The sequence below is a fragment of the Erinaceus europaeus genome, chromosome 9 (genome assembly GCF_950295315.1).
Source record: "Erinaceus europaeus chromosome 9, mEriEur2.1, whole genome shotgun sequence".
Classification (NCBI taxonomy): Eukaryota; Metazoa; Chordata; class Mammalia; order Eulipotyphla; family Erinaceidae; genus Erinaceus; species Erinaceus europaeus.
Genome location: NC_080170.1, coordinates 56,059,354 through 56,084,484, shown reverse-complemented (window position 1 = coordinate 56,084,484; position 25,131 = coordinate 56,059,354).

The window sequence follows — 25,131 nt, the reverse complement described above, 5'->3', positions numbered from 1 at the left end:
TTTGTTAGAAAATGAACCACCTGAGATGGAATTAGAGTATACTATGAAAGGAAAGGTCTCACCCGAGTAATGAAGCTGAAGGGTTGTCATTCCACACGTGTAGTCTCTGGACACAGTCTGAAGTGAAGCATGTTGAGGTGGCAATCGTTGTGTTGGTTAGGTTGTGATTGGCAGATGCAATATTATTTGATATGGATTGGGAGAGGCATACGGAAAATTGGGCCCTATCCGATGGTTCCAGAACTGGGGGAAGTAGAGGCTTTATAGTGGAGATGTGAGGTTCCTGCTGTCTTAGGGTTCAAAAAGACAATCGATAGTTAATGTTATCATCACAATATTTGGTAATTGGGTTAACTTTGAAAAGTCCCTTTGTTAGGGTTTGCTGTACAGTACTTAGTATCTTGTATATATCTGTGCTATTGGTTGCTTCTGATCTACTTGGTCTAGGCTTTTGAGAGAGTCTGCATATCAATTACACAGACTATATATTGAAAAGATTCAGTTTGTGTCTTGAAAAACTTTGAGACATACAATCAATTTTCCCCCTCTCGTATTAATTAACTAGTGATTTATATGACTACATTTTACTAGGAGTGCACATAAACACCATTCCCACCACCAAAAGACTGTGACCCATCCCTCCCACCCACTACCACCCCCCCACTGGCCCAGGAAGCTGCATGTCCACCCCTCACCACAGGGTTTTTACTTTGGTGCCCTACTTACAATTTAGTCAGGTCCTGCTTTTAGTTTCCCTTTCAGATCTTCTTACTCAACTTCTGTTGATCAGTGGGATCATCCCATACTCATATTTATCTTTCTGACTTAGCTCACTTAACATAATTCCTTCTAGCTCTGTCCAAGATGGGTCAGAGAAGGTGGGTTCATTGTTCTTGATAGCTGTATAGTATTCCATTGTGTATATATACCACAGCTTTCTCAGCCACTCGTCTGGTGTTGGGCACCTGGGTTGCTTCCAGGTTTTAGCTATTATGAATTGTGCTGCTATGAACATAGGAGTACACACCTCTTTTTGGTTGGGTGTTATGGAGTCCTTGGGGTATAACCCCAGGAGAGGAATTACTGGATCATATGGAAGGTCCATGTCTAGCCTTCTGAGAGTTTTCCAGACTGCTCTCCACAGAGGCTGTACCAATTTACATTCCCACCAGCAATGTAAAAGGGTTCCTCTGTCCCCACAACCTCTCCAGCATTTGTTGCTGCTGTCCTTTTTGATGTATGCCATTCTTACAGGAGTGAGGTGGTATCTTAGTGTTGTCTTAATTTGCATTTCTCTGACAATCAGTGACCTAGAGCAGTTTTTCATATGTTTGTTAGCCTTTTGGATCTCCTCTGTAGTGAATGTTTTGTTCATATCCTCTGCCCATTTTTGGATGGGGTCATTTGCTTTTTGGGTGCTAAGTTTGCTGAGCTCTTTATATATTTTGGTGATTAGTTTCTTGTCTGATGTATGGCATGTGAAGATCTTCTCCCGTTCTGTGAGGGTTCTCTTTGTTTAATAGTTTCTTTGGATGCGCAGAAGCTTTTCAATTTGATGTAGTCCCATTGGTTTGTTTCTGCTTTAGTCTTCCTTGCAATTGTGTTTGATTCATCAAAGATGTCCTTGAGGTGTAGGTGGGAAAGTGTTTTACCAATGTTTTCCTCTAAGTATTTGATTGTTTCTGGTCTGACATCTAGGTCTTTGATCCATTTGGAGTTGATTTTTGTTTCTGGAGAGATAAAGTGGTTCAATTTCATTCTTCTGCATATTACAACCCAGTTTTCCCAGCACCATTTATTGAAGCGAGCCTCCTTCTTCCATTTAATCCTTTGGGCCCCCTTATCAAAGATTAGATGTCCGTAGGTGTGTGGATTCATTTCTGGGCTTTCAATTCTGTTCCACTGGTCTGTGTACCTATTTTTGTTCCAGTACCATGCTGTTTTGGTGATGATGGCTTTATAATATAATTTAAGGTCTGGGAGTGTGATGCCTCCATTTCTGTTTCTTTTCCTTAAGATGGTTTTGGCAATTCTAGGTGTTTTCATGTTCCAGACAAATGATTGTAGTGTTTGTTCTATTCTCTTAAAGAAGCTTGGTGGAACTTTGATGGGTATTGCATTAAATTTGTATATGGCTCTGGGGAGAATATTCATTTTGATGATATTTATTCTTCCAATCCATGAGCATGGGATAGCTTTCCATTTCTTGGTATCAGTTTCTATTTCCTTGAGTAGCGACTCATAGTTTTCAGTATATAAGTCTTTCACTTCTTTGGCCAACTTTATTCCTAGATATTTGATTGATTTTGCTGAAACAGTAAAGGGGAGTGATTTCTGGATGTCTTCTTCTTCAGATTTAGTGTTTGCATAAAGAAATGCCACTGATTTTTGTACATTGATTTTGTAGCCTGGCACCTTGCTATATTGCCTAATAACTTCCAGTAGTTTTCTGCTGGATTCTTTAGGTTTTTCTATGTATACTATCATATCATCTGCAAATAGTGAGAGCTTGACTTCTTCCCTTCCAATCTGTATTCCTTTGATTTCTTTCTCTTGCCTGATTGCCATGGCAAGAACTTCCAATACTATGTTGAAGAGTAACGGTGACAGTGGACAGCCCTGTCTAGTCCCTGATATGAGGGGGAATGCTTTCAGCTTCTGTACATTGAGTATGATTTTGGCTGTAGATTTGCTATATATAGACTCCACTATCTTGAGGAATTTCCTATCTATTCCCATTTTTTGTAGAGTTTTGAGCATGAATGGGTGTTGGATTTTGTCAAAGGCTTTCTCTGTATCTATTGAGATAATCATGTTGTTTTTGGCTTTGCTTTTATTGATGTGGTGAATGACATTGATTGTCTTACGGATGTTGAACCAGCCTTGCATTCCTGGGATGAATCCAACTTGGTCGTGATGAACAATCTTTTTGATATGTTGCTGTATCTGGTTGGCCAAGATCTTGTTTAATATTTTGGCATCTATGTTCATCAGAGATATTGGTCTGTGGTTTTCCTTTTTTGTTCTGTCCCTATCAGCTTTTGGTATCAGGGTGATATTGGCTTCATAGAAGGTGGAAGGGAGTATTCCTGTTTCTTCAATCTTATGGAATAGCTTAAGAATATGGGTACTAACTGTTTCCTGAAAGTTTTGTAGAACCGTTTGTGAAGCCATCTGGTCCAGGACTTTTGTTGTTGGGGAGGTTCTTAATAATTCTCTTGTATCTTTGTTGGTTCTCTGCTTTGTTGATCTGTCTAAGTGTGAGAGTGGGGTATTGAAGTCTCCCACTATTATTGTATTACTATTGATGTATTTTTGAAATTCTTTCAGTAAGTGCTTGACGTATTTAGATGGTCCCTCATTGGGTGCATAGATGTTAATGATTGTTAAGTCTTTTTGGCTGATTGATCCTCTAATCATTATGTAATGTCCTTGCCTATCTTTTATTACTTTATTTAATTTAAAATCTATTGTGTCTGAGATGAGAATGGCTGTTCCTGCCCTTTTTTGTGGTCCGTTAGCCTGTATGATAGTTTTCCATCCTTTCACTTTAAGTCTGTGTATATCTTGTTGTGACAGATGGGATTCTTGCAAGCAGCATATGATTGGATTATGTTTTCTGATCCATCCCCAAACTCTGTGCCTTTTGATGGGTGAGTTTAAGCCATTGACATTTATTGATATTATGGATTTAATGTATTGTAGTGCCATTGTTCAAAATAAATTTTTGTTTGCTCTGATATATTGCAAGTATTGTAGTGATGTTCTTGTTTCTAAGAGTTCTTTTAGAACCACTTTCAGGGCCGGTTTGGTGATGGTTGCCTCCTTTAACTGTTGTTTGTCTAAGAAGGTTTTGATCCCTCCATCTAGTTTGAATGAAAGTCTAGCAGGATATGTTATCCTTGGTTGAAACCCTTTTTCATTCAGGGCTCGATAGATTATCTTGCCATTCTCTTCTGGCTTTTAGAGTTTGAGTGGAGAAGTCTGCAGATTATCTTATGGGTTTTCCCCTGTATGTGACTTTTTGTTTCTCTCTTGCAGCCTTTAGGATCCTTTCTTCATCCTTACTTCTTCTCATTGTGACTATGATGTGTTTTGGTGTCTTCAGGTCTGGGTTGATTCTGTTTGGTACTATCTGGGCCTCTTGAATCTTGATGTCCTTTCTGTTATTCAGGTCTGGGAAATTTTCTTCTATTATTTCCTCTAGAATGTTTGCTTCCCCTTCCTCTCTTTCTTCCTCTGGCAGGCCAATTACGTGAATGTTACTTCTGTTGAGATCATCCCATATGTCTCTGTTGTTGTTTTCAGTGTCTCTCAATCTCTTTTTTAGCTCTTTCACCTCTTTCTTAGTTTTCTCGAACTCATCCTCTGTCTGACTAATTCTGTTTTCTGCTTCTGTTATTCTGCTTTCCCTTGCCTCAGCTTCTTTCTTCATTACAGCTATTTCAGCTTTCAGTTCTCTAATTGCCTCAAAATAATCAGTATTTTCCTTGGGGGTCTCAACTGTTGTTTCCCTAATACTGCCATTCATTTCCTCCAATGTTGTTTTCATTTCTGTGATTAATAAGTTTATTATTGCTTGCGTACTTTTCTTATCTATGGTTACTTCTGGCTGATTTGTAGTTTCTTCTGGGCTCTTGTCTTCATTCATTGGAGTAGCAGTTTTATTTGTTTTTGATCTACCCATTTTTTTGATTTATGTGTTTCTTTTGTTATGCTCTGTTGTTCCTCAGTTGTTGTGTCTTGAGTACAAGCAACACTGTACTAAATATCTTTATGACAATTACACTCACCAACCTCAGGAATTACAGTAGCAACTGAAGCAAGTATTGAAGCAGTTTAATCACCACCCGTTAGCCAAACAATTTCTCCAGTCTGTGAAAGAATAGTAACCAAATCCCAGTGAATAAGAAAGAGAGAGAGAAAAAAGAAGAGATATCAAGAATAGACAGTTATGCAAGTCTACTATCCACTGTATGTTCTAGGGGGAACAAGAGGGGAAAGAGAAGTAGAGCAGAGATACACACATAGAGAGTCCACTCTGAGTCAGAATTCTTCCCCAAAATAATTCCCAAATGTGTATTAGTGAATTCAAAAAGCACACTGTTTGGTGGTGTGGGGGCTGGGTCCTGTGGCTTTGGGAGCTGTAGGATTAAGGAAGAAAGAATGACAAGAATGAGAAAAATAATAAAAAAAGAAAGAGAAAAAAGAAAAAGATAAGAAAAAGAACAGTCATAAAAGAGCAGTTAAAGGAAAGAGTTTTTTTTAATTAATTAATTTATTTTTAATGATTTAATTAGCTATGCGGGGTGAGGTGGGGTGGTTGGCTACTTAGAAATAAAAAAGGCCAGAGGTTTCAGAAGGCTATAGACTTAGAATGAATGATACTCCTTGCTGGGACAAGAATTTGGTAAAGACAGAAGCTCAGCAGGGTATTCTGCTAGGAGCTGGTCCCCAGGGACTGGTTGGGGGGGGAGGTGGTGTGCTTAATAATTAAAAGGAAAAAAAATTTTTTTTGTTCCTTTTTTTTCTACTCTAATTCTTAACCCAAATTAAGTTATAGTCACATCCTTGGTGTCACCGCTAGGACCCCTTATTGACTGGCCTACTAAAGGCAGAAAATCCTACCGTTTCCAGAAGATGTGATCAGAGCTCAAGCCACTAGCAGCTTCTCAGTCCTCCATCTTCCGGGAACTGGGCTCTCACTTCTATTCCACTGGTCAGTGTGTCTATTCATGTTCCAGTACCAAGCAGTTTTGATGACAATGGCCCTATAATATAGTTTGAGATCTAGGAGTGTGATGCCTCCGTTTCTGTTCTTTTTTCTCAAGATTGTTTTGGCAATTCTAGGTCTTTTCTGGTTCCAGATAAACATTTGTAGCATTTGTTCTCTTCTCCTAAAAATGTGCTTGGGATCTTGATGGGGTTAGCATTAAATTTGTAGATGGCTCTGGGTAGTATATTCATTTTGATGATGTTAATTCTTCCAACCCATGAACATGGAATATCTTTCCACTTCTTTGTGTCTTTTTCAATTTCCTTGAGTAGTGACTCATAATTTTCAGTATACAAGTCTTTCACTTCTTTGGTTAAGTTTATTCCTAGATATTTTATTGTTTTTGTTGCTATAGTAAAAGGAATTGATTTCTGGATTTCAATTTCTTCTAACTTAGTGTTTACATAGAGGAATGCCACTGACTTTTGAATGTTAATTTTGTAGCCTGACACATTACTGTATTTCCTGATGATTTCCAAAAGCTTCTTGCTGGATTCCTTAGGTTTTTCTGTGTATACTATCATGTCATCTGAAAATAGGGAGAGTTTGATTTCTTCTCTTCCAATCTGTATGCCTTTAATTCCTTGCTCCTGCCCGATTGCTATGGCAACAACTTCCAACACTATGTTGAATAGTAATGGTGATAGTGGGCATCCCTGTCTAGTACCTGATCTGAGTGGAAATGCTTCCAGTTTTTCACCATTGAGTATGATGTTGGCTGTAGGTTTGCTATATATAGACTCCACTATCTTGAGGAATTTTCCATCTATTCCCATTTTTTGTAGTGTTTTGATGATAAAGGGATGTTGTATTTTGTCAAAGGCTTTCTCTGCATCCATTGATATGATCATGTGGTTTTTGGTCTTGCTTTTGAGACTTCAATGAAAATGAAGACACAAGCTATCAAAATATTTGGGACAGCGGGGAAGCAATTACAGAAGCCAGACCTTCTACCTTCTGCAACCCTCAATGACCCTGGGTCCATGCTCCCAGAGGGCTAGAGAATGGGAAAGCTATCATGGGAGGGGGTGGGTTATGGAGATTGGGTGGTGGGAATTGTGTGGAGTTGTACCCCTCCTACCTTATGTTTTTGTTCATTAATCCTTTCTTAAATAAAAAATTAAAAAAAAATTTTGGGACACAGCTAAGGCAGTACTGAGAGGGAAGTTTATAGCTATACAAGCACACATTAGGAAACAAGAAAAAGCACAAATAAACAGCCTGGTTGCACATCTTAAAGACCTAGAAGTAGAAGAACAAAGGAACCCTAAAGCAACCAGAATGACAGAATTCACTAAAGTTAGGGCAGAAATAAATATCATTGAGAATAAGAAAACCATATAAAAGATCAACAAAAGTAAATGTTGGTTCTTCGAAAGAGTGAACAAAATCGACAAACCTTTAACCAGACTCACAAAACAAAACAGGGAGAAGACCCAAATAAATCAGATAGTAAATGAAAGAGGAGATATCACAACAGACACTGCAGAAATTCAACATATCATGCGAGGCTTCTATGAACAACTATACGCCACCAAGCTAGAGAACCTGGAAGAAATGGACGATTTCCTAGATACCTACCAACTTCCAAAACTAAGTAAAGAGGAAGTGGATAACATCAACAGGCTCATCACAGCTAATGAAATAGAAACAGTTATCAAAAATCTCCCGAAAAATAAAAGTCCTGGACCAGATGGTTTTACATGAAGTCTACAAAATCTTCAAAGAAGAACTAATACCTCTACTTTTAAAAGAAGATTGAAGACACTGGAATACTCCCTACCAGTTTCTATGAAGCCAACATTACTCTGATACCAAAAGCAGACAGGGACACAACCAAAAAAGAAAACTACAGACCAATATCTCTGATGAACATAGATGCTAAAATACTGAACAAAATTCTAGCCAACTGGATACAGCAGTATATTAAAAAGATTGTTCATCATGACCAAGTGGGGTTTATTCCAGGCATGTAAGGTTGGTTTATAATTTTTTTCTTTGTCCTTCACTTTTGACAGTTTCACAGTGATGTATCTTGGTGTAGGGATATTTGGGATTAGAAATTTGGGGGTTCTCATGTTCAGCAGGGAAGCAATTACAGAAGTCAGACCTTCAGCCTTCTGCATCCCACAATGACCTTGGGTCCATACTCCCAGAAGGTTAAAGAATAGGAAAGCTATCAGGGGAGGGGATGGGATACAGATTTATGGTGGTGGGAATTGTGCAAAACTGTACCCCTTTTATCCTGTGGTTTTGTCAATGTTTCTTTTTTATAAATAAAAAACCATAGGGAGTCGGGCTGTAGCGCAGCGGGTTAAGCGCAGGTGGCGCAAAGCACAAGGACCGGCATAAGGATCCCGGTTCGAACCCTGGCTCCCCACCTGCAGGGGAGTCGCTTCACAGGCGGTGAAGCAGGTCTGCAGGTGTCTATCTTTCTCTCCTCCTCTCTGTCTTCCCCTCCTCTCTCCATTTCTCTCTGTCCTATCCAACAACAACAACAACAATAATAACTACAACAATAAAACAACAAGGGCAACAAAAGGGAATAAATAAATAAAAATAAATATTTAAAAAAACCATAAAAAAAGAAATTTGAGGGTTCTATCTGCTTCCTAAATATCTATATCCTTCCCACTACCCAGATTTGGAGACATTTCTGCTATTTATTTGAATATGTCTTCTGTTCTCTTCTTTATCCCCTCTCCTTCTGAGACTTTAATGACTTTGATATTTGCTCTTCTGATTGAGTCTTCAATCTCTTGAAGAGTTACTTCATTTTCCCTAAATATTATTTATCCTACTTTGAAGTAAAAGACTGTGGCCAGTTTGTCTTGTTTATGATGTTCTCTTTCACATGGGTAAGTCTGCTTCCTTGACTTATTGTTTGAGACTGGACTGTATTCAAATTGTCTTTCTTATCCTAGAACTCTGTTTTCAAGTTTTCTATTTTTCTATCAAGTGAATCTTTGAAGTCATGGATTTCTTTCCTAATCCATTTCTCCATATTAAATTGAGAGTTTGTATTTCTTCAAATTTTCTGCGAGTATATTATTCCTTAAACTCTTTCTGTGATAAATCTCCTGGATTTACATCATTAAGTTTCTGTGCTTCCTCTTGGTTTAGCAGAACCATTGTTTCCCCTATCTGTTTTGGTTTCTCTTGTTGCCCACAGGTGTTGCTTGACTTTGCTTTGAGTGTGAGTTGGGGAGGGAAGAGAATTTTGAAGTGATGTAGTATTATGATGCCTGATATCTTTTAAATAGAGACCCAGTGTGGAGGAATGGGGAATATCGCAGACCTCCTTCCCTTCCCGGATTGATTCCTGGGAGAAAGAAGTCTGCTGTGAGGTCAGAGTCACTTTTCTTGCCTGCAGGGCAGTCTGACCCTGATCACTAGGATCTCTATGACAGCTGGGACACCTTAAAGTTTGATAATCTTCCCTGATGTTACAGTGGTACTGTGTTTCATTCCTTAGTTCCTTTGAGTGATTTTCTGGAGTTTGCTTGGAGCCTTTGGCTTCTATGTCTCTAAACAGCAGTCCAGAGCTCCTTTTAAGTGATGGGGGTCCTGTAAATCTGCTACATAGATTTGAAGAAATTGCACACATGGCACCTGCTGGCAATGTGATGCTGCATTACTGTTGAATCCTTCTCTTCTTCTTTTCCTGCTCCCTCTGTCCATGCACAGTCACCAACCTCAGATAATGATGTTCCTTTTTTCATCAGAAATACCAGCTGTTCTCTGATGAAATTTGTTGTTATTTTGTTGTAAAATTTGTTTTCTAGAGATGACCCTATTTTGTGACTAGGTCACCATAGATCTGCCCCAGAAGTCCCCAGCCAGTATATTTTAAAAGAAGACATGAACATGGACAGCATGTCTTTCTAAGCCCTTCCTGCTTAGTACAAATAACTGGATATGAATTCTTAGTTGTAACTCACTGCAGAGCAGAAATATGAAGACCCTCTGATTTTATTATTCAAAGGAAATATTTGTCTTTCAAAAATCATTGCATGCATGTAGCATTACTTCCTTTATTCATGTAATTTCTGGAATGATTGTGCTATTTTTTTAATATAAGGCAGATTTTAATTGAATTGATCTGGAAACCAGTGAACCTTTTCAATCTTGTATTCATGAGTCTTTCCGTCTGACAACAATTAATTTTTGTATCTTGGGTTTTTCTGTTTATTTTGCTCTAATGCCATTTTCAAAAATGCTAACTATATTTTAGCTGTTTGCTTTTTATTTTCTTTTCTTAAAGCAGCATTGATTTGGAGATACATGACACTGTGGGCATCCTAGGGATTGTGCTTCTGCTGAGTCCTTAGCCTCTTAGTTTCTGTCTTTCAGGTTCCTCATGGACTGGATCTTTCCTATTTGCTCTGCATGATTTTTGATTTACCTATTCTGTCTATTTACTACCTCTTCTGTGTATTTTCACTCTTTGCATTTTTATCATATTTTTAGTTTTTGTTAAGTCTGTCATTTTTTAAATATATTTTTAAAAGTTTTTTTAAATATTTATTTATTTCCTTTTTGTTGCCTTTGTTGTTTTTATTGTTGTTGTAGTTATTATTGTTGTTGATGTCATCATTGTTGGATAGGACAGAGAGAAATGGAGAGAGGAGGGGAAGAGAGAGAAAGATAGACACCTGAAGACCTGCTTCACCACCTGTGGAGCGACTCCCCTGCAGGTGGGGAGCCAGGGGCTTGAACTGGGTTCCTTACTTTGGTCCTTGCGCTTGGCACCATGTGCACTTAATCCGCTGTGCTACCACCCGACTCCCTGTTATGTCTGTCATTAAATTTTTAAAAATATTTATTTATTTATTTTCCCTTTTGTTGCCCTTGTTGTTTTTATTGTTGTTGTTATTGATGTCATCATTGTTAGATAGGACAGAGAGAAATGGAAAGAGGAGGGGAAGACAGAGAGGGGGAGAGAAAGATAGACACCTGCAGACCTGCTTCACCACCTATGAAGCAACTCCCCTCCAGGTGGGGAGCCTGGAGCTCGAACCTGGACCCTTACTCTGGTCCTGTCTTTGTGCTTTGCGCCACATGAGCTTAACCTGCTGCACAACTGCCTGACTCCCAAGTCTGTCATTCTTATGTCATCCTATACTTTTATGTATTGATCAAGTCATATTTAGTTTTTAACTTTTATATCATTAGTAAGTTAACAGTCTCTTGAAAAATTATAAGACTTATGAGATATAATTTCACATCCACATGTGTATAAGTCACTACACCCTCCACCAAAGTCACCTGTCCTAGCCCCTGTTAGCAACCATAGTCAGACTTATGGAGTCTGAGAGACAGTTTGGTTATATTTTTTCCAGGTTCATTTGGCTTAGTCATCTATATTCCACACATGAGTGAAAGCACCTGGTAGTTGTCCTTGACTTTTTTTTTTGTCCATCATTTCTTTATTTACTCCACTTAGCATAATCACTTCCAGTTTCATCCATTTTGTTCCAAATTTCAACTTTTTTGATTGAAGAGCAGTGATCCATTGAATATATACCCTACAACCTTTTTGTTTATCTGTTTGTTTACCGGAGCACGGCTTAGCTCTGGCTTATGATGGTGCTGGGGACTGAACGTGGGAGCTTTGGTGCTTCAGGTGTGAAAGGAAGTCTTTTTATATAACCATTATGCTATCTACCCAACCCTCCAGTCATCTCTTATTAGGTATTTGGTTGTTGTGAAAAGTGCAGCTATGAACCTCGGGCCACATACATCTTTTTCTGGAATTAGTGCTTTCACATCCTTTGAACATATGCCTAGAAGAGGTATTAATGGGTAGTAATGTATTTCCATTTTCACTTGTTTAGAGACTACCCATATCAGACCATATATGTTTTATTTCCATTTTAGCTGCCAGTACTGATGGCTTCTTGCTTATTTTGTGAATGTCTCTTCTTTCTCTTTTTGTTTACTGTGATATGAGGAATGAACCCAGGATCCACGTATGTGTGATACCACTCAACTGCTTCCCTGACCCATTTTTTCCCATTCTATAGTTTTAGAGAGAGTGAGGGAGATAGACCAAATTATTATATCACCATCCCTGGAGTTCTCTTGATGCTGTTCTTGGTGTTCACATGTGGTGCTGGAGGTCAAGCGCAGGTCCTTTAGCGTGGTAAGGCATGTGCTCTATGGGTTGAGTCATCTCCTGATGACTGGTTTTGCTTTCTTTTGAGAGCACAAATAGTTGAGATGTTCTTCAGTATCTTGAAGACAATGATTTCCGGAGTCTTTAGCATAACCTGTCTTCCTTTGATCTGCTGTTTTTATTTTTGCAAAGCCTGTCACTTTTTTTCATACTACTTATCCTTCTAAGTACCTCAGAACCTTCAGTTTGTCAATATCCAAGGGCGTAGTCTTCCCTTGGCTCTCACCCAAGTGTTTTCATGTGGTGATGGGTCAACCTTGCAATGAGAGGGCAATGTGATTGAATAGCTCACCATCTAATTTCTAGTTTCTTAAACATTCATTCATGACAGTGTTCTCCATGAGAGTGATTCTGTCCCCCAAGAGATGCTGAATAGTATCTGGAGACATTGTTGGTTCTTACAAATTGGGGAGAGCTGTGTGTGCTGCTGATATCTTCTGGCTGAAGGCCAAGGATGCTGCTAAATACCCTCAGTGCACAAGTCACCCCTGACAAAAAGAATTCTGTGTCTTCAGTGTTCACAATTCTGAGACTGAGAAACTGGTCTGTGGCCCTTTCATTACGGGCATTTCCTTCTGTTCCCTCTCCTTTCCTCTAGGCTACTCTGGATCTGTGGAGCACATGTAAGATCCAATTTACAGCATCTATGAATGACTTTTGACATAAGAATTAGCTAAGAAGGCTCAAGAGGTAGCATAATGTTATGCAAAATACTTTCATGCCTGAGTTTCCAAGGTTCCAGGTTCAATTCCCAGCACCACCATAAGCCAGAGCTGAATACTGCTCTAGTATGTCTGTCTATCTATCATCTATCTATCTCTCTTTCTCCATATATGTGTATATACTATTTACAATAACTAAAATATTTAAAAAAAAGAATGAGCCAAGAAACTTGCATAGCAGCAGTGCACAGGACATATATTCTAGAGGTCTCAGGTTCAATCCCTGGCACTGTCATATGCCAGAGAAGAACAGTGCTTTGGTTCAAAACAATTATATCCACACACAGGAATGATGTGTTTTATTTTCTATGTCCTACTCTGCTTGCAGTCTGCACACAGAGCTGCTGTACATTGAAGGATGTATAATTAGGACATGAGCAGTAGTGCCATGGGGATTGTGGGTTGGCCAGCAAATATTTCTCTTTTTAAAATTATTTTTATTTATTTACTTATTATAGGATAGAGGCAGAGAGAAATTGAAGGGTGGGAGAGATAGAGAAGAAGAGAAACACTTTCAGCCCTGCTTCACCACTTGTGAAGCTTTCTCCCTGAAGGTGGGGACCAGGGGCTTGAATCCAGGTCCTTGTGCACTGTAGTGTGAGTGCTTAACCAGGTGCACCACCGCCTGGCCCCATTCAGCAAATATTTATTTAAAAATTTTATTTATTAAGTCAAAACTGAGAAATCAAGAGGAAAGGGAGTGAGAGAAACACTTTCAGCACTGCTTCACCACTTGTGAAGCTTTCCCCCTATGTGAGGATTGAGGGTCTGAACCTGGGTCTTTGTGCATGGTAATATGTGTGTTCAGCCAAGTGCACCACTGCTGACTGGGTCAACAAATATTTCATTGCAAGGCACCGCCAGCAAGCCCTAACCTCCTTAGGAAGCAATGGCTGTGTGACAGATCCATGGCTGGTGATTTGTCTGGGCCTCTAAGGGTGGAGGTGGGAAGGAGTGAGATTAGAGATCACTTTAGAGTTCCTGAGATGAAGCCTGTCATGAGGCAAGGCTTTGGGGGGCTTCCCTTCTGCCTCACAATGAATAAACATTTCTACTGATTCTGCTTGTTTCTTTACCATGGTGAGTTTTTGCATGCTTTCCTCTACCTTCAGGATAGCTTATAGAAGTTGACAAAGGTGATGGTGATGTCAGAGACAAAGGCATACATGTAGTTTCGAGCTCAGCTTGACTTTTTTTTTTTTTTTTTTTGCCTTCCAGATTATTGTAGGGGCTCAGTGCCTGCACCATGAATCCACTGCTCCTGGAGGCTATTTCCCCCATTTTGTTGCTGTTATTATTGTTATTGTTGTTGTTATTGCCAGATAGGACAGAGAAAAGTTGAGAGAGGAGGGGAAGACAGAGAGGGGGAGAAAAAGACAACTGTAGACCTGTTTCACTGCTTGTGAAGTGAACTCCCCCACTCCCAGGGGCTCCAACTGGGATCCTTAAGCCAGTCCTTGTGCTTCATGCCATATGCACCCGATACACTGCACAATGGCCTGGCCTCCCAGCTTGACTTTTAATAAGTGCATTTCATGCTGGCACCATCAAGCTCTTAGCTCCTTGGAAGAAGGCAGTGTGTTTGGTAGCCCCCATATCCCTTGTGGCAGCTTGTCTGTGGTGAGGCTGGGTGTTGTTGTGCAGGCTGCGAAGAAGAGAGAGAGGAGGTCTGGAGCGAAGAGGGAACACACACCTTTATTTGCGCTGGCACCTAAGAGATGGGTGCTAGAGAAACAGGTTGGGCCACATGGAGGTAGCAAAAATGGCCGCCTCACGCAATAACCTTTCCTGCATCTGAACACCGAAGTGAAGCGCTGGCAAGAGAGCGAGGTGCAGAAGAAGAAGGGCTTTTATAGAAGCAGCTTTCGCGAGAATGGGAAGGGGGAGGAGTAACCATAGCACTCCAGGATAGGATAATAACTCTCGTGAGAATGGGAGAGGGGAGGAGTGACCAAAGTACTCCAAATATCGTGGAGAAATATGTTGGTATGTTCCCTTCCCCCCGACCTCTGAGAAGAATTTGTTTGCCTCTTGCTAGTTTTGCACCCGCTTTCTCCCCGCCCCCTATGCTAAGGACGGGCAGAGTCCCAGCAGCAGCAGTGGAGAGAGAGGATGATGGAGAAAAGCACATGGTGTGGTGATTTGCCCGTTCATGAATAAAGATATACAGCTTCTCAGCCCAGCTGTGTGTCCCTGAGTCTCTGTTACCCACCTGTGAAGCCAGCCCAGATAAAACAACATATGGCGCCTACAACGTGGGACTGGACCTGCGCATCTCTCAGATAAGTGAAGACAATTTGGTTACCTATGCACTATGGCCTTCTCTTCTGCTTGTGAAGAGATCTCCAAAGGCCTCCGCCCTTTCTTCACGAGACTGTTTCACTGTTTCTGGAACATTTATTTCTGGACCACTCTGTGGTTTCTGCCCAATGCCAGCTTGCAGGAGCCCAATGCCAGCCCGCAGGAGCCCAACGCCAGCCAGCATGAGCTGGCTTTCCACCGTGTGGTGTGGGGCATTGGGCACCGGCTCCCTCCACACTGCTCGGCTGCTGGGAACAGGGCAGCAGACATGGCAGGGCCATGGGGCAGGGCTGCAGCAGCCTATCCTGGCCACCACCCCGGGGCACCTTGGCCCGCACCTTCTGCACGGCTGGCCTGCCCGCCCTTGTGCTATGAAGTCTGGACAGATCCCAGACGACCCGGAGACTGTGGGCTCCCTGCTGAAACTGGGCCCCCTGGCCGAGATCTCCAGCTCGGGTCTGAAGGCAGACAAGTTGGAGTACACAGAGATTCATCCAGAGATCGCAACCTACAATTCCTAGAAGTGGAGCTGCGCAGGAAGCCACCCCCAGATGGTGACCCCACCAACAACTAAGACAGTATAGATCTAAATTCGTGTTTAAAATGACATGTCTTTGTAACAAAATTTTCTCTCCTTGTGTATTGAAGACCATGTGTATGTGTGTGTTTAGAGTTTGGTAACATTAACTTTAAGGTTAAGAATATAACTTTAAGGCTAAATTCTTACCAGACAAAGTTAAATGAAAAAGGTTTTCAATGTAATTCTCATAAAGATAAAATTAACTTACATTTAAAGTCTGAGGTAAAAATTAGTTAACAATCAATATATTTTAATTAAGTTGGTCTAAACAAAACCTGCACACACCTAGGGTGTGTCTCCATCTTAAATGGGTGTAACAAAAGGTTAAATAGACATTGTTGACATGTAATATTTTAACTAAGTTGGTCTAAACAAAACCTACGCACACCTAGGGTGTGTCTCCATCTTAAATGGGTGTAACAAAAGGTTAAATAGATGTTGTTGATATGTAAAACTTTCAAATTCCTTCTCAATTAGAAACATTAGATTGCGGGAGCTACGAGCAGCAGATCGCTTTCTCTCCTCTCCTCTCCTCTCCCGGATCAACTAGGAATACCAAAGGAGACCACCTGGACCGAAACAAGACAGGACTAGAATGACCACAGGAACCCAGTAAATCACCCGTGAGTACAAACACGAGTGGCTGGTGACAGAGAGGAGAGAGGGGCCTAAGGAGAGATTAAGTGGCTGCTAACAGTTCAACAGTTTATCAGTGGAGACACCACCTCCAGTCTGCTCCACAACAAGGGGACAGCTGAAGGGAGGAAAGGACTCCCCAGAGACTCACTAAGTGCAACTCTGAGTCTCCATTGCTACTACCCTCAGAATCTGGAGCAGCAACAGGGAGGGACACCAGGGGACAGAGATCTAACCGGGAAACTCAGGAGAAGACTTATACCTCGGTGGCATAGCTGAGGGGCTGTGAAAGTCTCTTTGCATAACCACTAGATTATCTCTGCCACACCCTGCTGTCAAGTTCTCTACAGAAAAGCTGAATTCCAGCAACGGACCTTCCTCATACAACGTTCCACCCCCTGGCATTCTTCTGTGGACATCTGCTTTCGACTGGCACTCCTATTGGACTCACTGGTCTCAAACACTGACTGCAGCCATGCCTTGGGACTCTAGGCCCTTCCCTGCCCCCCATGCTAAAAAAATGCCTGTCAAGGCAAGTACGCCCCCAGAGGCAGTTAATGTTTTTTTAAGCTGATAAAGTTTTGCCCAGAGGCAAAATGGCCCCCTCAGGCCTTCCCTTGGCAGCACACTGGTTCTTGTTACTTGCTTACATGTTTCTCCATGTTTGTGCCAGTTTCTCTTTTGAAAATGCCTGTGCGATATAGGTTTCTGTTCACCCCACACCCCTGATACTGTGGTCATTTAGTTAAAAACAGAAGGGGGAATTGTTGTTATGTTCCCTTCCCCTGACCTCTGAGAAGAATTGGTTTGCCCCTTGCTAGTTTCGCACCCGCTTTCTCCCTGCCCCCTATGCTAAGGACAGGCAGAGTCCCAGCAGCAGCAGCGGACAGAAGATGATGGAGAAAAGCACATGGTGTTGTGATTTGCCCATTTGTGAATAAAGATATACAGCTTCTCAGCCCAGCTGTGTGTCCCTGAGTCTCTGTTACCCACCCGTGAAGCCAGACCGGATAAAACAACAGAAATAGACAATGCCCTGAGGGCACAAAATGGCAAAACAGGCACTCCGAGAATGTCCCAACTCTCGCGGGAACTAGCAGTAGCCTGAAGGGACAACATGGCAGATGTGACTGCATCTGCACAATTTCCCAGCATCTCCCCCTTTCCTTTTATCTAATGCCCAGGGAAACAGTGTGTAAAGTCTATGAACTACTCAGGGTCAGTCTATGAAAAACCAGCAACGTGAAGGGAAGGAAGCTGCTGTAAAATTGTCTAAAGTGTCCAAAGGGTATACCAGCAAGTCCGATAGAAGTCTCAGTCCAAAGTAGGTGACTAGGGGGAGAAATGGCAGGGGATGAAATGCTGCATGAAGAAGGTCAGCCTCTGGAATTCTGCTTTTCTGTAGAGAGTGAGCTGGAACCGCCAAAACATGACAGGTCAAAGCAGAAGCAGTAAAAAGGTTCTGTCCTTGGTGTCTGTGAATCACGTTCTTCAGATCGCGTCAGGTGACATCTAGGGTTTCAGGGGGAGGTTGTGCCACTGTAGTCATGCCATCTGGTGGGTGATTTCAAGGTGTGCAGGGGTCCAGATGGTTTTTTCCAGGATTCCTGTGGAAGAAACACAATCTGCTTCTTATGGTTAGCAGGGCATCTGATTTGAATGCTTTATAGAAAAAGAGGTTTGGTGCCTTAGCCAACTGATTATTGGGGGATGTATCTTTCCTATTCATTTATTATTATTATTTTATATTATTTGTCATGGTAGTCAGCCGTTATCTGGAAGGTCCTGGGTGATTCATGGGGAAAAAGAACTTATCTTTTAACAAGGACTCTAAGGTGTAGGGAAGTGGGATCTTTTTTTTTTTTTTTTTGGTATTTTGCTTTTTGTTGCCCTAGTTGTTTTATTGTTATAATTATATTGTTGTTGTTACTGATATTGTGGTTGTTGGATAGAACAGAGAGAAATGGAGAGAGGAGGGGAAGACAGAGAAGAGGAGAGAAAGAGACACCTGAAGACCTGCTTCACTGCCTGTGAAGCAATTCCCCTGCAGGTGAGGAGCGAGGGGCTCAAACTGGGATCCTTACAATGGTCCTTGCACTTCACGCCATGTGTGCTTAACCTGCTGCACTACCACCTGACTCCCAGGAACTATCTTTTAACATAAACTCTATGGCCATGCCAATAGCAACCTTGAGGGCACATATGGCTCCCCACATGTCCCCCTTTCTTATATCATGTTTTGATGTTTGGTGGACTTTGTTTTATGGCAGGGTGGACTGTGCCTGTCTTAGGTTGGGGATCAGCCTTCCTTCCGTCTTACCCGTCATTGGAGCACCTGGTCATTTTTGCCCAGTAGTACCAGGTGCCCTGTCTTAGGTTGATTGGATAGCGCTAGTTTCCCTTTTACCCATCATTGGCTAGCCAGTCCTCTACATGGTGGACGTTCTGATGGGAGGTGGGCAAATCCTCCACAGCAAGTCAATATTCTGCCATGTCCAGCCTATGATAGTGAGTTTGTATAGGTTGCATCTTTATGGCATCAATCTGTTGTTGCAAAAAGGCCATGAGCTTATTAAAAATTATAGGACCGTGGTCTGGGAGATGGTGCAGTGGATAAGGCGTTAGACTATCAAGCGCGAGGTCCCAAGTTCGATCCCTGGCAGCACATGTACCAGAAAGATATATGGTTCTTTCTCTCTCCTCCTATCTTTCTCATTAATAAATTAATTAAAATGTTTAAAAAAAAGAATTATAGGACCTATTGTGAGCAGAAGAAGTAAAACAAGCTAGGGTCCCACAAATAAGGGTAGACAGGTAAGGAAGGAGGATTGTATCCATTGGTATGAAGAGGTAGGATCATATCTCAAGTCTAAGGGAAGCAGTCAGTGGATGTGATGTCTAGGGGAACAGCCATTTGTCTTTGGGGGTAGTAAAGGATGTCCATGGCATGGGTGATGTTATAAAGGGAAACATATTTAAATTGTTGGCTGACAAAGGCAGGCCTATGGTGGCAAGACAAGATACCCCAGTTAAGTTTACAAGAATGTGTGAATGTTGTTAATTTACATAGGTTGTGTATGGAGGAACTTTTTATAGTTTAATACCTTACCATATGAACAGATGATTCTTCATATGAAGGCTTGATAGCTGTAATCACTTACTTGTGAAAAAAAAAACTTGTAACAAGTTAGAGGTTTACTATAATTGACTTTGGATTATAAACAAACTCAGGTTACTTAGAAAGTTAACGCATGTTAGTGACAATGGTTTTAACATTTAGAGTACTCTGAGCAGATGGGTAATACAAAAATTTTTGATCATTTAACACAATCACAAATCACAACTGGCCAGTCATAACATAAGACATTCAGGGGAGGGGTAGGAGAGAGGGCTCTGTGAGCCAACTTTTGTAGGTTCTGCCATGTCATATTATGGATCCTGGGATGTATCCTGTGGCTAGTCCTCTTGTATTTCTTGTTCTTCAGGGATAACAGTGCCATCATGAGGGTATTGTCGGACATGGTGGGCAGGAACCCAGACAGGTTTAGAGTAATTCTGTGGGAAAAATGCATACAAAACCTCTTCCCGTGGTCAATAGAGGGTCAGGCCATTTCCAAATTTTATCGAGTGGGTCTTTCCATTTGACCTTAATAGATGGGAAAGTAGATGGTGTTTGCCAGTGAAGAATAATAGGAGGTAAGTCCGAGTTATTGTAAACATTAAAGAGATTTAACATAGTTAAGGCTTTTGCTAGCTGGATATTGGGGGGGTACATTCCTCCTTTAATCTTTATTTAATTGAGCCTTAAGGGTTTGATGGGCCCTCTCGACAATGCCTTGTCCCTGTGGATTATAGGGAATGCCTGTGGTATGAGTAATGTTCCAGAGGGAACAAAAATCTTTAAATTGTTTGCTGGTAAAGCAGGTCCATTGTCAGTTTTCAGTTGAAGAGGTAAGCCCATCATAGCAAAACAGGAGAGCATATGGCTTATAAGCTTTTTAGAGCTTTCTCCTGTCTGAGCTGTTGCCCACATAAATTTAGAAAAGGTATCAATTGAGACAAACACATATTTTTGTTTGCCAAAGTTCGGTATGTGGGTGACATCAATTTGCCAAATAGCATTAGCTTTTTTTTTTTTTTCTTTTCCTCCTCCAGGGTTATTGCTGGGCTCGGTTCCTGCACCATGAATCCACCGCTCCTGGAGGCCATTTTTTCCCCCTTTTGTTGCCCTTTTTGTAGCTTCGTTGTGGTTATTATTATTGCCCTTGTTGACACAATTCGTTGTTGGATAGGACAGAGAGAAATGGAGAGAGGAGGGGAAGACAGAGAAGGGGAGAGAAAGATAGACACCTGCAGACCTGCTTCACCGCCTGTGAAGCGACTCCCCTGCAGGTGGGGAGCTGGGGGCTCTGTTGTTAAAATTCGGACGGCTCTTGCCGGGCGGGTTAGCTTCACGGCGGGTAACAGAGACGCGGAGACAATGGCTGGGCAGGGAAGCTGTATTTCTTTATTCAGGAACAACGATTCACAAACTAAGACAAACTAATCACCAAACAGAACTCTGCTGTCTCTTTGTGGCGGCGCAAGCACTCTTTCTTTTACTCTCGAACTCAGGAACCCTCTCCCTTACTCTGGAACTCAAGAACTCTCATACTGGGGAACCCTCTGAAACTCTGGCACTCTTGAAATCCGGAACCCAGGAACTCTGTCACTCTGGAACTCTCGGACTCAGGAACCGTCTCTTGGGGTTCCTTGGTGCGGGGCCAAGCAGGCCCGTGAAATTCACAGGATTGATCCAATTCTCTTGGCGGGGGAGGGCTAGAACAAACCAATGTAAAGCATATGACAATTCCCCCTTTTCTTTTTAACTAAATGACTATAGTATCAAGGGTGTGGGGTGAACAGAAACCTATATCGTACAGGCATTTTTTTAAAAAAAGAAACTGGCACAAACTAAACTTTATCAGCTTAAAAAAACATTTCTTGCCTCTGGGGGGCGTACTTTCTTCGACGGGCATTTGCATGGGGGTGGGGAACGGCCTAGAGTCCCACAGGCAGCTGGCTGCAACTTACTTACTATGAAACAAAACTTGTTATTAGTATATCTACTGCATGATCCAACGTTTCTAATAGAGAAGGAATTTGAGACTTTTACATATCAACAACGTCTTTTAACCTTTTGTTACACCCATTCAAGATGGAGACACACCCTAGGTGTGGGCCAGAGAGGAAACCTCAGGCATGAGAATAATTAGCATAGCCATTGTGCGATCTACCATTTCTAATAGAGAAGGTAGTGTTTTACATATCCACAAGTCTATTTAACCTTTTGTTTAGACCAACTTAGTTAAAATATATTGATTGTTAACTAATTTTTACCTCAGACTTTAAATGTAAGTTAATTTTTATCTTTATGAGAATTACATTGAAAACCTTTTTCATTTAACTTTGACTAGTAAGAATTTAGCCTTAAAGCTACTGTTTACCAAACTTTAAACATACACATAAACATGGTCATTAATACACAAGGAGAGAAACCTTTGTTACGAAGACATGTCATTTTAAACACAAATTTAAATCTGTACTGTCTTAGTGGTTGGGGCGGGGGTCACCATTCGGAGGTGGCTTCCCACGCAGCTCCATTCCCGAGCAGCTCCACTTCTAGGAATTGCAGGTTGCGATCTCTGCACAAGTCTCTGCGTACTCCAGCTTGTCTGCCTTCAGACCGGACCGGCGGCTGGAGATCTCATGTGCCCAGTTTCGGCAGGGAGCCCGGGGGTCCGGGAGGCCCGGGATGGTTCCAGAATTCATAGAAAGAGGGCAGGCAGGCCATCTTTGTAGAAGGCGTGGGCCTAGGTGCCCAGGGGTGGCGGCCATGATAGGCCACCGCGGCCCTGCCCCATGGCCCTGCCATGTCTGCTGCCCTGCTCGCAGTGGCCGAGCAGCGTGGAGGGATCACTCATCCAGTGCCCTGCTCCACGCGGTGGAGAGCCGGCTCCTGTGGACTGGCCTCGGGCTCTTGCGTGTTGGCCTTGGGCTCTAGGGGCTCTTGTGTGATGGCGTAGGCCTCTTGCGGGTTGCGGGGCTGCGGGGCTGCGGGCGCGGTGCACGGGATTGTCTGGGCACAGCCGGCTGGCTGGCTGTTTAACCAGGTGGAAACGGCAGCTCCGCGCCTTGCCTCCCGCCCGCTGGCTCTTCCCGCTGGCTGTTCTGAGTTCGCCCCAGCAAGTGGAAACCACAGAGTGGTCCAGACATAAATGTTCCAGAAACAGCAAAACAGTCTCGTGAAGAAAGAGCAGAGACCTTTGGAGATCTCTTTACAAGCAGAAGAGAAGGCCATAGTGCATAGGTAGCCAAATTGTCTTCACTTATCTGAGAGATGCGCAGGTCAGGTCCACGTGGGCGCCATTTGTTGTTAAAATTTTTGGAGGCTCTTGCCTGGCTGGCTTGCTTCACAGCGGGTAACAGAGACGCGGAGACAACGGCTGGGCAGGGAAGCTGTATTTCTTTATTCAGGAACAACGATTCACAAACTAAGACAAACTAATCACCAAACAGAACTCTGCTGTCTCTTTGCGGCGGCGCAAGCACTCTTTCTTTTACTCTCGAACTCAAGAACCCTCTCCCTTACTCTGGAACTCAAGAACTCTCGTACTGGGGAACCCTCTGAAACTCTGGCACTCTCGAAATCCGGAAACCAGGAACTCTGTCACTCTGGAACTCTCGGACTCAGGAACCCTCTCTCGGGTTTCCTTGGTGCGGGGCCAAGCAGGCCCGTGAAAATAATAGGACTGATCCAATTCTCTTGGCGGGGGAGGGCTAGAACAAACCAATGTAAAGCATACGACAGGGCTCGAACTGGGATCCTTATGCTGGTCCCTGCACTTTGCACCACATGCGCTTAACCCACTGAGCCACCGCCCAACCCCCTAACATTAGCTTTAAGGCTCAGGGGTTAACACCAAGAGTCTGAATAGCATGTGTTTTTATGAGACTTGCACAGGAAAAGGATGTAGCTAGGATATGTTTTAACTGTGGTAAAGGAACATCAGGAAATCGAGCTCAAAGGCCTTTAAGATTAACATGGGTTAGAGAATGGAAATCAGAAGGATCAGAGACAGAGACTAGGAGAGCTCCTGTGGGGGCAAGGCGGTCAGCTGCAGCATTCCCTTTGGACAGGGAACCAGGAAGAGGGCTGTGGGAACGAAGGTGCTTAATATATAGTGGTTGGGTTTGAGAAGAGAGCATAGAAGCGATTTGAATCAAGAGAGGGGAAAGTGGGTTGTCATCAATTTTCACATAAGAACGAGCAAGCCATGGAAGTAAGTTAACAGTATACACTGTCAGAAAAAAGGTTGAAGGGTTCTGGTACAGCTTTTAATGCAAAGAAAACAGCATAAAGTTCTTTGTACTGAGGGGAATTCTCAGGAAGCTCAGTAAAGAGAGGTTTAGGGGGTTGTTTGTCCGGGTAATATATAAGGGCAGCAGCTCCCTTTTTTCCACCATCAGTGAAGACTGTAGGAGCAGAAGGAATGGGATCTCAAGAGAAAAGTTTAGGTGCTAGTAGAGGCAAAAGAGGTAAAGAAGCTATCAATTTATTAGAAGGAAAGTGGTTATCTATTTGTCCTGGAAACCCCACGAAGCTTATGGCAAAGTGGGAATGATGGCATATGAGCCACTCTGTAAAAGGACAGAATAGTTAAATCCAGTTCTTTCCCTAAGACCTGCACAGACCTATTTCTTCCTTGGCGAACCATGAATGCTAATGCGTCTATCTCAGTGAGGAGTCTTGGAGCTCCACCTACTGGCATGTGAAGCCACTCAAGAACCCCATGGTTCTGCCACAATGCCCCTACTACTGTGGGGGTGGAGTTAAAGATTAGAAGGTTTACCGGAGAGGAGGGGGAGAATCGAACAAGGTGCATGACCTGGAGGGCCTGGTTAACTTTCCAGTGCTGAGGAGGCCTCGGGAGTTAACCTACGTTTTGAGGAGGGCTGTTTGTTTCCTTTTAACAGGTCAAACAGTGGTTGGAGGCAGCTTGTAGGCAGATAAAGATACTGCCTAACCCAATTTAAATTTCCAAGAAAACTTTGTAAAGAAGCAAGAGTGAGGTTAGAAGGAAAAGTAACACTAGGTTTTAAGGGATGAATTTGCGTTAGAGAAATCTCTGAACCTAAAAAAGATATTGGAGGAATTAGCTGTATCTTCTCAGGAGCCACATTAAGACTGCTTTTCTTTAATGCAGGAATGAGAAAATCACGTAGGGCACAGAGATCTGTATCTGATTTTCCCCATATTAATATGTCATCCATGTAATGAAAAACATTAAGGCCCTTATGGATATATGGAAAAAGGGCAGATTTAACAGCCTCTTGACAAATTGTAGGACTATTGGCCATGCCTTGGGGCAGCACCACCCATTCAAATCTATCAGCAGGGCTGGCGTTATTAATAGAAGGAACAGAGAAGGCAAAGCATTTACAATCTTGCGGATGCAAGGGAATAGAGAAAAAACAATCTTATATATCAATAGCTATGATTGGAATTCCCGTGGGAATTGCAGAAGCAAGAGGCAAACCCCTTTGGGGGGATCCCCAGACCTGCATGGTTTTATTAACCGCACGGAGATCTTGGAGGAGGCGCCATTTTCCTGAGCGCTTTTTAAGCACAAAGACAGGAGTATTCCATGGGCTTCAAGAATGACGAATTTGTCCCAAGGACAACTGCTCTCGGACAAGCTCTTTTAAAATTTCTAGCTTATCCCTAGGTAAAGGCCACTGTTCCACCCAGACAGGCTCATTAGAAAGCCAGTCTAAGTGGGGAGTTTGTATACGAACAGTGGCAGTTAGAATTGGGGGTGCTGGTTAGATCTGGTCTCGCAGGAGCGGGTGTTACGCTCTGCAGAGGCATCTGTGGATATCCTAACATCAAGACATT